Source organism: Castanea sativa, chromosome 2, assembly GCF_040712315.1.
Source record: "Castanea sativa cultivar Marrone di Chiusa Pesio chromosome 2, ASM4071231v1".
Lineage (NCBI taxonomy): Eukaryota > Viridiplantae > Streptophyta > Magnoliopsida > Fagales > Fagaceae > Castanea > Castanea sativa.
The window spans coordinates 20,467,911-20,480,030 of record NC_134014.1 but is presented as its reverse complement, the minus strand read 5'-3'; the positions used below and the strand labels follow the sequence as shown (position 1 = coordinate 20,480,030).

General features: G+C 36.1%; 1 long non-coding RNA gene and 1 pseudogene across 1 annotated transcript; both read left to right on the top strand.

Annotated features, from left to right (window-relative positions):
* The first annotated feature begins 2,518 nt into the window (after window positions 1-2,518).
* On the top strand, window positions 2,519-9,765 carry LOC142623705 (uncharacterized). The gene is made up of 3 exons (XR_012842192.1): window positions 2,519-2,865; window positions 4,703-4,762; window positions 9,541-9,765. It is a non-coding gene; the product is annotated as an uncharacterized LOC142623705 (long non-coding RNA).
* LOC142624219 (pentatricopeptide repeat-containing protein At4g16470-like) lies at window positions 4,962-9,765 on the top strand (annotated as a pseudogene).
* Window positions 9,766-12,120: the final 2,355 nt, after the last annotated feature.

The window sequence follows — 12,120 nt, the reverse complement described above, 5'->3', positions numbered from 1 at the left end:
GGTAGATTCTTGGCCCTGTGCTTATTGCTAATGATTGCCTTGATAGTAGAGTGAATCTAGTTTGCCAGGGCTACTTTGCAAATTAGATGTGGAGAAGGCTTTTGATCATGTAAACTGGGGATTTCTTATGCAGTTACTAGAACAGGGTGGGTTCTTTGCTAAATGGAGGCGGTAGATTTTCTTTTATATATCTACAGTTTGCTTCTCTATTCTGATAAATGGCTCTCCTTGTGGGTTTTTTGAGAGTTCTAGGGAGTTGACACAAGGCGACCCATTGTTCCCTTTGTTGTTTGTTTTGGTTATGGAAGCCCTTGGGAGGTGTTGGATAAAGCTGTTCATGATGGTCACATGTCAGGCTTTGGTGTGGGTCGTTTAGAGGGAAGATCTTTGGCAGTGTCTCATATCCTCTTTGTGGACGACACTTTAATTTTTTGTGATGCTGATCTAGATCAGGTTTTGTTTCTTCGTATGATCCTCATTTGGTTTGAGGCGTTTTCTGGTCTAAAGATAAATTTGGGCAAGTCAGAGTTGGTTCCTATTGGTATGGTGCATAATTTTGAATTACTGTTGACTGTCCTTGGCTGTAAACAAGGTACTCTTCCAATGAAATATTTGGGTCTTCCCTTGGATGCTAAATTCAAGGATAAGACAATATGGAATCCAATTTTGGAGAAGATAGAAAGAAGATTAGCAGGGTGGAAACGTTTGTACCTATCCAAGGGAGGTAGAGTCACTTTAAATAAAAGCACTCCATCTAATTTACCCACGTATTTTCTATCTTTATTTCCTATTCCGGCTACTGTGGCTAATTGAATTGAGAAAATTCAGAGGAATTTCTTATGGGGTGGCATTAGTGATGAACCAAAATTCCATTTGGTTAATTGGGCTACTATCTGCAGTCCCATTGCTTCGGGTGGTTTGGGGATAAGGAAGGTAAGACTTTTTTAATGAAGCTTTGCTTGGGAAGTGGCTATGGAGATTTGGGATGGAAAGGGCTGCCCTTTGGAGGCAAGTGATAGCGGTGAAATATGGCTGTGAATGGGGTGGCTGGTGTACTAGACCTATTAATGGCCCATATGGTGTTAGCTTGTGGAAAACTATTAGTTGAGGCTGGCCTTCTTTTTCTTGCCACATTCTATATGATATTGGGGATGGGTCTAGGGTGAAATTTTGGCAAGACCGTTTGTGTGGCGAAGCATCTCTTGCAGTTAGCTATTCTGAATTGTTTAAATTTTGCCGAGATCAAGAGGTTAGTGTGGTTGAGATTATGAAGTTTGATAATGGAACCCTGTTTTGGGATGTCAATTTCTTTAGGGGTGTGCATGCTCAGGAATTAGAGGTGTTGGCGATTTCATGGATACTATATATGGTGCTTCGGTGAGAGGGTTTGGGGAGAATAAGATGTACTGGAAATCTGATAGAGAGAAGGGCTTCATGGTTAAGGATTATTATAGTCTTTTAATGGGCTCTAATGACTATTCTTTTCCTTGGAAAAGCATTTGAAAACAAAAGATTCCTTCTCGAGTAGCTTTTTTTGTTTGGACTGTTGCTTTAGGGAAATGCTTAACGATTGACAATCTAAAGAAAAGGAAGGTTTGGATATTGGATTGGTGCTACATCTGCAAGTGTAATGGTGAATTGGTTGATTAGCTTTTTCTTCATTATCTGGTTGCAATGGATCTGTGGGCTATGGTGTTCGGTTGGTTTGGAGTGAACTTGGATGTCAATTTCTTTAGGGGTGTGCATGCTCAGGAATTAGAGGTGTTGGCTGATTTCATGGATACTATATATGATGCTTCGGTGAGAGGGTTTGGGGAGAATAAGATGTACTGGAAATCTGATAGAGAGAAGGGCTTCATGGTTAAGGATTATTATAGTCTTTTAATGGGCTCTAATGACTATTCTTTTCCTTGGAAAAGCATTTGGAAACAAAAGATTCCTTCTCGAGTAGCTTTCTTTGTTTGGACTGCTGCTTTAGAGAAATGCTCAACGATTGACAATCTAAAGAAAAGGAAGGTTTGGATATTGGATTGGTGCTACATCTGCAAGTGTAATGGTGAATCGGTTGATCATCTTTTTCTTCATTATCTGGTTGCAATGGATCTGTGGGCTATGGTGTTCGGTTTGTTTGGAGTGAATTGGGTTATGCCGCAATCTGTAATAGGGCTTCTAGCATGTTGGCAAGGCAGATTTGGTCATCATCGAAATGGGTATATGTGGTTGATGGTTCCCCATTGCTTATTGTGATGCCTTTGGAGGGAGAGAAATAGTTGGTGCTTTGAAGATAAGGAAAGATCCATATCAGACTTGAAACTATTTTTCTTTAGAACTTTAATGGATTGGTTGGCTGCATTGCTAAACCAATCATTTTTACATTTTCTTAATTTCTTAGATTCTTATAATTTTTGTTCTTGATTGTTTCAACTCTTGTACACTCCCTGTGTACTAGGGTGTTTCTCTTTTTTTGACATCAATAAACTTATTACTTATCAAAGAAAAGGTTTTGCATTTGCTGATTAGCAATATTATTGTTGAAGCTTGAAAACGTGCCATTATGTAGTAGAATATGGGTTTAAGTGATAACCTAGTAGTAATGGCATCCGTAATAATGTCTAATGTATATAGTTCGAACCCCATGTCCCCCCTTCCCCAAATCCTTTCCATGCCACCACACAATTTTCCTTTTCCTAAAACCAACAACCTTTTCTCCCAATTGTTCCATTCATTCAATCCAAAGTCGTGGCGTGCACGTGGAGCAGCCGACTCCTCATGTGTCTCCCGGAGAGATTCAAGTGATTGTTGGCCCCATCTTCACCGGAAAAACCACCACCCTTCTTTGCCGAGTTGAATCTGAGAGCAACAACGGCAAGTTTGTGAACCTTCACTAGTTTTAGTTACTTTCTTTGTGTGTGTTATATGCATGCTTGAAATTTATGTGGGTTGTGGATAAATTTTTAGGCTTTTTAGCTCGTTTTGGTGGATGGTGTTTTTTTTTTTAGCTCGTTTTATGTGGTCAGTGTTGTTTTAGTGTCAACTGTCAAACATGAGATCTTTCAGGTTCAGTACAGAATTGGGTAGTTTATTTGTATGGAAATGTTTAGTACAGAATTGGCCTTGCTATGAAGGAGCTAGCCCACATATTAGAAGAACACTTGTTGAGGTTTTCAAGGACATGTTAGTCCGTGTCTGTCCACTTATTTATTTATTTGGGTTGTGGGGGGGGAGGGGGGGTGTATTAGAATCCTTGCCTCACCTTGGCTGTAACCTGCAATTCTAGAAAGGTTGGTTATCTTGTCTGGGGTGTAGAATACACTGTATTTCATTCTTTAGTGTAAAATATATCTCTGCATAGGATTAAGTATAGAAGAATTGGAGAGGCTCGCCATTTAGGGAAAAAGAGTTCAGAAGACAGCTCGGAGGGACATTGCGCTTGTTGTGAGTAGCTCTTGATCATTTAAGCTTATGATTGTTATTCTTTAGAAAGCTCTTTCTTTTGATTATTGCACTGAGTTCATATAGGATCTACTTAAATTCAGAGTTTGTCACCACCAGTCTGCCACCCATTTTCTCTTTTCACATCTTAATTTAAGCAGATCTGAGAATCCTATAAGAATGAGATCCTTTATACAATGATGATGCTAGAGTAACACTATCCATGATTCAAAAATTATGTTTTTACAGAAAAAATAATTTAGAAGTAGATATTTGTCCAAAAATAAATAAATAAATAAATTATGAGTATATCTAAACTTCTTCAATCATAAACAAACTCTGTGATGACTATCCAAGTCTAGAAGTTTTGTGTTTGCTGAAATCAAATCAACAGAACCCTTCATCATAAATTGTGGGTATATCATATCAAGAAATCCATCATTTTTGTCCCTTAGTAGTTGCAGATATGCACCGGCCTTTATCCCCCCCCCCCCTCCCCCCCCCCTATCTTGAAGGTTGAACCCATGAGAGGGGATAAATTGGGCAGGGGGAGACCATCCTTTATTTATTAGCCTACTATTGCTGTTAATTAGAAAAGGTAGGAAAAAGAAGAAAGTAGTTGAAAAACACTTTTTAGAGTTGCAAATTCTAATTTCAAAAGGCCAATTGACAAATTTGATAACCTTTACCATAAGCAAGTCTCCTTTAGGGCATGTTGACTGCTACCAATTAGATATTCAGATTAAATTTGAATACTTAGGGGAACACACTATTTTTTCGATAGTTACCAGAATAGGAGAGGGGGATTTGAACCCTGGTTCTCCTAGTGAAGGAGAGCAAACTATGCCACTGAGTTACAAAGCTCTTGGCTGGGAACTTACATGCCTTTGTTAATTTATTTAGTTGTTAGAACCATGAGGTTTGGACATTTTTTTTGGGGAGCCTGTTGGCCTATTTAACAGATGAAAATGGTATCAGTATCTGCTTTTGTTTTGAGAAGCTTCAACAATGACTATAAATGTCTGACACAGAGGCAAGATGTTTGAAAGGCTGACAGGAAAATAGCTGCTTTGTTGACACATAGGCCAACTGGGAAAGTTTCTGTAATGAAATATTTTCAAAGGATTTTTGTGTTACTTATATTGTATAAATTAGTAATATAGTATAACTTCGACATAAGTAATTTCTTATTTGTCATTATGAATTTTCTTTTTTTGGCTTTTAATTTTTTTCTTCTATTGATTTTATGTGCTATTTGTTCTCTTTTTAGGTGGCTAACAGAGGGAATGGTGTAACTACTGTCTCTGCAACAATGTTCTTTGCTTCTATGGTGACTACTCTGTTTTTAGTTTTTGCACTGCCTTCTGGTTTTGCTTATGCAAGTGTACTATGGACATCTTTACAGTTCTGGTGTCCTTAATGTAGGTTTTTAAAATTATGTATTGTAATTGATCTTGAGCTTGCATTTACGTGAGTTGTTTTTAAGATTGTTTGCTTTTATGGTGGACGGTGTTGTTATTGTGCCAAATATGAGATATCTTAGATGCAGTAGTGTTGATTGGAATTATGCTGCTTTTATATGCATATTTATGTATGCTTTATGATTGAATTTTGCGGGTTGTTGATAATTTTTTTTGGTGGGTGGGTAGTATTGTTTTTGTGTCAAAGATGAGATCTTTAGATATAGTGGTGAAATAGGTAGTATGAATATTTGACTGTCTGAATGGAATGTTGCCATTTTTACATACATTTTTGTGTATGTATGTATGTCTTATAATTGAATTTGAGATTGAATTCATGCGGGTTTTTGATAAAATGCTGCATTTATTTGGTGGGTAGTATTATTTTCTGTGCCAAGTGTGAGATCCTTAGGTTGAATAGTGGATTGGGCAATTTGAATGGAATTTTCCATTACTATGTACATACTTATGTATGTAATGTGATTTTTGTAAAGCTCAAGGTTTGATATAATTGACATGCATAATTGCATATATTATTTTTAGAATTGGGAAAGAGTAGCTTTTGGCAATGTACTGGTTCAATTGATGGAATGTGATTATCACCAGCTTTCAAGTTGAGCCTTACAAGAGCTACCTCCAATTGGATAAAACATTAAAGGGTCTTTGTATTTTGGGAATATTGAGGAAGCTAAGGGGCTGTTGTGCACTACTGGAGTACAAGGGGAGAAGAATTCATGCACTTATGGTTGTTGTTGGATATGATCCCAATGAGTATTTAAAGACTAAATTGTTGATATTGTATGTGAAATCAGGGGATGTAGGAACTGCTCACGTTTTATCTGATAATTTGTGGGAGAAAAGCTTGGTTTCATGTAACGCAATGATTGCAGGGTATGAGCAAAAGGGGCTTGAAGAAATGGGGTTAAATCTTTATTACAAGATGAGACAGATTGGTTTTATACCAAACTAGTATATCTTTGCATCAGTCTTCAGAGCTTGTGCCACTTTAGCAACACTCGAGCATGGGAAACAGGCCCATGGTGTCATGATCAAGTGTCAAAATTTGGGAAAATGTGGTAGTCAATAGTGCCCTTATGGACATGTACTTTAAATTCAGTAGTTTATCTGATGGGCATTGGGTATTTGACGAGTCTTTAAACAGGAATGTTGTTATGCGGACTGCTTTATTATTTGGCTATGGTCAACATGGAAAAGTTGTAGAGGTTTTGGAATCTTTTCATAGGATGAAAACTGAAGGTTTCAAACCAAATTGTGTTACTTTTCTTTCAGCTCTTTCTGCTTGTAGCCATGGAGGTTTGCTTGATGAGGGTTGGGCATATTTCTCATCTATGACCAAAGATTACGGAATTCAGCTAAGAGGGCAACATTATGCAGCTATAGTTGATCTTTTAGGTCGTGCTGGCTGGTAACAAGAAGCATATGAGTTTGTTCTGAACTCACCTTGTAAGTAGCACTCAGTGATATGGGGTGCTTTGCTTGGGACTTGTAGGGTTTGTGGAGATATGAATTTGGTAAAGCTTGCAGCAAAGAAATTTTTTGAATTGAAACCTGAAAATCCTGGAAAATATGTGGTCTTGTCTAATGCTTATGCCACTTTTCAGTTTTGGGAAAATGCTGCAGAGGTCAGGGCTGTGATGCGGGAATTGGGGATCATAATGGAGCCTGGTTATAGCAAAATAGAGGTTCAAAATGGGTCCCAATTTTTCTTCAAGGGTGATATATCTCATAAACAATCTAAGGAGCTATATGAGTTGATCAGAGAAATGACTTGTATTTTAAAGGATGCAGGTTATGTTCCTGATCTAAGTGACAACTAACTCATGTCATGGAAAATGATTCATTTCCTGTGAATCTCTCTCTGTTGCAAAGTAGGGCTATTTAAGAGAGTATGATCTGTATGCCTAAAACCTTGATGCTTTCTTAAATTTTGTAGAATCTGGAAGGTCCACTAATGGTTGAGGCTTAATAGATATCAGTTACATATCAAAATATTATCTAATTAGGCATTCGGATCATTTTAGTTATTTCATTATTCAAGAATTTGAACATTTTTTTAATCTGTACCAAAGAAAATTGTTTTGTTTCAGTTTATTAATTCCAAGTACAGCAGGGATAGAGCCATTCCACCTGTTGAAGCATGTAGGTCGACCTGTTCAGTGTCCTGACTCCTGCTAATGCCGAAAATTGCATTTTGAGTAATGCATATTGATGCTTGCATATGTATCTATGTGTTCAGTCTGTTTAGGGTTTTTGATGATGTGTAAAGGTCAAAATTTGTTGAATTCACAGGCAATCTAGATCAATGACAAGTGTATGAAAATTTACTTGTATGATATGATATGATATATGAAAATTTACTTGTATAATATGATATGATATGATATATGAGAAGGCCTGGATGTTGTTGTTGTATGATAGGATACATAATCGATGATAAATGTGTAAAAATTTGCATGATACTATATAATATATGAGAATCCAACCCCAAAAATTTTGGGATTAAGGCTTGGTTGTTGTTGTTTAGTGTGATATATGAGAAATGCAGCTGTTTATTCCTGGCATTTCTTGCTCCTCCGCTTTCCTTAAGTTCCCAAACTAGATATAAATCATATAAAAAGAAACTCAAAAGTCAAAATTGTAACAGAAGCTTATCAAATTATGTGTCATTTATGCAAGATATGTTATCACTCCTTTCCTCTTCAGTTCTCATTCTTCTAAAAATTACATGGCCCCCTTTATCCTCTTTGTTCGCATACACATCTAAAGTCATTTTTTGCAAGATCCTCATAAATCTAAACCCATTATTTTTCTCAAGCTATTTTGGATGTCATATAACTTGTAATTCTCAATTTCATTTCTTTCAATTTATTAGAAGTAATTGATATCAAACTTCATTTTATTGGCATAATAACCTTCTCTTGTGCCTAGTAAAGTCTGTAAAAAATATTATGTCTGACTAAGTTTCTTATGTGCCTCTAAATCTAGGTCTATTCTAATGTGCTGCAACATTTAAGCTGAAAATATTATGTCAGGACCCGAACCCTAAACCTAAGATCCCTTTCCTCTCCAATTATTTTCTTGAAGACCCTAAGGCCCTATATAGATATTGGAATTCTAGTTTTTGAGTATTAGAAAGAGATCAGTGTTCTATTTGGATATCTTCCATTTGTTCTCTAAAACTTTTGATTTCAAGCAATTTGCAACTATAGGAGCTTGTAATTTCTAATCACCACAGTTTATATTATTCATTCAAGAGACACTTCAACTACGTGAACCATCTTGCTGCACGGGTATTTGAACTACAAAATCACCAAAACTTCTACAGGAAAAAAATTTCCGTGATTTATGCAAATATAGGGTAGAAAATATTCAAATACTTGTTTTACTGAACAATGTTTAAACGTTTTTGGAATTATTTTTATGATGCTTTGTTTCTTTTTTACATCTCTGTTATGCACAAGTGTGGCAATAATAAAATCAAATAAGGATACAAGATATGAATTAGATACAATTGTGACACATGATGGGGCAAAATTGCCATCCTCTTGAGTGCAAGATGTACTACCAAACTAGAGTAACACTATCCATGATTCAAAAATTATATTTTTACAGAAAAATTAATTTAGAAGTAGATATTTTTCCATAAATAAATAAATAAATTATAAGTATATCTAAACTTCTTCAATCATAAACAAACTCTGTGATGACTATCCAAGTCTAGAAGTTCTGTGTTCACTGCAATCAAATCAATAGAACCCTTCATCATAAATTGTTGGTATATCATATCAAGAAATCCATCATTTCTGTCCCTTGGTAGTTGCAGATATGCACCGGCCTTTATCCCCCCCCTATCTTGAAGGTTGAACCCATGAGAGGGGATAAATTGGGCAGGGGGAGACCATCCTTTATTTATTAGCCTACTATTGTTGTTAATTAGAAAAGGTGGGAAAAAGAAGAAAGTAGTTGGAAAACACTTTTTAGAGTTGCAAATTCTAATATCAAAAGGCAAATTGACAAATTTGATAACCTTTACCATAAGCAAGTCTCCTTTAGGGCACGTTGATTGCTGCCAATTAGATATTCAGATTAAATTTGAATACTCAGGGGAACACACTATTTTTTCGATGGTTACCAGAATAGGAGAGGGGGATTTGTACCCTGGTTCTCCTAGTGAAGGAGAGCAAACTATGCCACTGAGTTACAAAGCTCTTGGCTGGGAACTTACATGCCTTTGTTAATTTATTTAGTTGTTAGAACCATGAGGTTTGGACATTTTGTTTGGGGAGCCTGTTGGCCTACATAACAGATGAAAATGGTATCAGTATCTGCTTTTGTGGTGAGAAGCTTCAACAATGACTATAAATGTCTGACACAGAGGCAAGATGTTTGAAAGGTTGACAGGAAAATAGCTGCTTTGTTGACATATAGGCCAACTGGGAAAGTTTCTGTAACGAAATATTTTCAAAGGATTTTTTGTGTCACTTATATTGTATAAATTAGTAATATAGTATAACTTTGACACAAGTAATTTCTTATTTCTCATTATGATTTTTCTTTTTTTGGCTTTTCATTTTTTTTCCCCTACTAATTTTACGTGCTATTTGTTCTCTTTTGAGGTGGCTACCAGAGGGAATGGTCCAATTACTGTCTCTGCAACAATGTTCTTTGCTTCTGTGGTGACTACTCTGTTTTTAGTTTTTCACTGCCTTCTGGTTTTGCTTATGCAGGTGTACCGTGGACATCTTTACAGTACTGGTGTCCTTAATGTAGGTTTTTAAAATTATGTATTGTAATTGATCTTAAGCTTGCATTGACGTGAGTTGTTTTTAAGATTGTTGCTTTTATGGTGGACTGTTGTTATTGTGGCAAATATGAGATGTCTTAGGTGTAGTAGTGTTGATTGGAATTTTGCTGCTTTTATATGTATATTTTTGCAACTACAGTTACTTTCTCTCAAATTATTTTCTTGAAGGCCCTAGGACCCTATATCAAGGAAGTCAGTTTCGCACCGTACCGGCCGATACGGCCAAAATTTTCCGTTCCGGCACCTTCACCGGTACAGGTACACTCTCATTTCGTACTGGATTTAATACCGGCCATACTGGAGCTGTTTCGGCCGTACCGGGATAAATACTGGATTCCGGCCGGTAAGTACATTTTAGACCAAAGCAAAAATCTTTGATTTATTTTTGACTTGCCAATCCAGTATTCACCCACCCCACACGTAGAGGAATATATATATATAACTACAATGGTACACACTCAAAGATATTTACGTTGTTGGTTTCTCTTTTTTATTATTTATTCTTTTTTTTTATTTATGAACTTGTTGGTTTCTCTAAAGCATATATTATTGTTGTTGTTATTGATTAAATGAGTGAAATAAGCTATTGCGTCTTTGTACCTTAGGGTTTTGTAACCAAGTGTTTCTTGATCTTCATTGTTGATGAAATGAAGAACTTTGCAGCCAACAATCTTCTTCAAGTTGGTGAGTTAGTCACGTACTGGGAGCCGTGCATCATTGGTTAGTCACGTACTGGGATTCGTGCATCAAAAGGGTGGCGTTCATATATTGAAGAGTTGAAGGTTCTAAAGTGGTAGAAGGTTTCTACTGTAAGTTCATCTATGAGGATTGTAAAGTCTAGGGACAAAGGTTTTGTACTAGATCTGAAACTTCTCTTTACTATAGTGAATTTCTTTTTGGGAAGGTTTCCTCCCGGGTTTTTTATCGTGAAACTAGTTTGTTTCATTGATTTTCCTAGGTCATCATATCTTGTCTTATTTAATTTTTCGCTGTGCATGATATTGACATAATATTGATGTTTGTTTGTTTTAACAAGTTTTATACATAATAAATCTAATTAACAACTTGAGTTTAAAATTTGTTAATTCTATCAACTAAGGTCTAAATTTCCCAACACTTTGTTCCTTTTTTACATCTCTGTTCTGCAGAATTGTGGCAATAATAAAATCAAATAAGGATACAAGATATGAAATAGATTCAATCGTGACACATGATGGGGCAAAATTGCCATGCTTGGCCTTACTTGATTTGTCATCATTCAGACAAAAGTTTGGTCTTGATGCATATGATCAGATATTCCAATGACACAATTTGTAATACATGTATTACAAACATTTATCCTTTCTTGTGTAAAAATACAAAACTATTTTCTTTTGTGTGTGTTCTCTCTCTCTCTCTCTCTCTCTCTCTCTCTCTCTCTCTCTCTCTGCGTGTGTGTGTGTATTGTTTGAAGTAAAGTTATTGTTTTTTTGGTAAATGTGCACTATCTTAGTAATGAGTAAGTGGTTTGTGTGTCTGAGAAATATCTCAATTTGAATTGAGCATAGTTTTCTGTTTTTTTTTGGGTAAGATTATTGCATTTAACTTTCATCAGTTTTTTATGTACACTAGATGGTAATTATTTAAGGTATTTATATAGGCCACCAATTATATTTAGCTATTTTTATACTCGTGATTATACCTAATTATAATCTACCACCATCCATATAAAGGCCTTTAGGTCATTACCTATTTTTTTTGGACTCATAATAACTTTTTTATGAGAAACAATTAGCTTATAACTTAAAAAGCTTTTATGCAATTAAATGGCATCATATCATATTACATTGTTTGGAAATTCTAACAAGATCCTTTTAATGATGAATATAAATAATTTTGACAGGAGGAGCTTTGGTTTTGTGCTGGATATAATTCCCTGGCTGATTCTGTGACCAAATTAACTGTTCGCTGTGAACTTTACGATAAACGTGCTTTCTTCACCTTAAGGAAAACAGAGGAGACACAGACTGAAATGATTGGTGGGGTTGATGTCTACATGTCTATGTGTCGGCAGCACTGTGTCATCGGACAAGTAGTCAAGGAAGCTGCAAAGACTGTCCTGGAATCTCAAAACGTTCAGTGTGTCTCTTGCATAGTTCAACTAAGGAAAACAAAGGAGACACAGACCGAACTGATTTGTCTGTATACATGCCTGTGTGTCGGTAGCACTATGTCATTGGACAAGTAGTCAAGTAGGCTGCAAAGACTGTCCTGGAATCTTAAAACACTCCGTGTGTCTCTTATGCATAGTTCAACTACTTAATAGGAAATCTGGATTTTCCTAGTATGCCCTGCCTTGTATTCTACACAACTTGTCAATGGTGAAATTGCAATTGAGTTAGGAATTTTACATCTTTCGGTCCT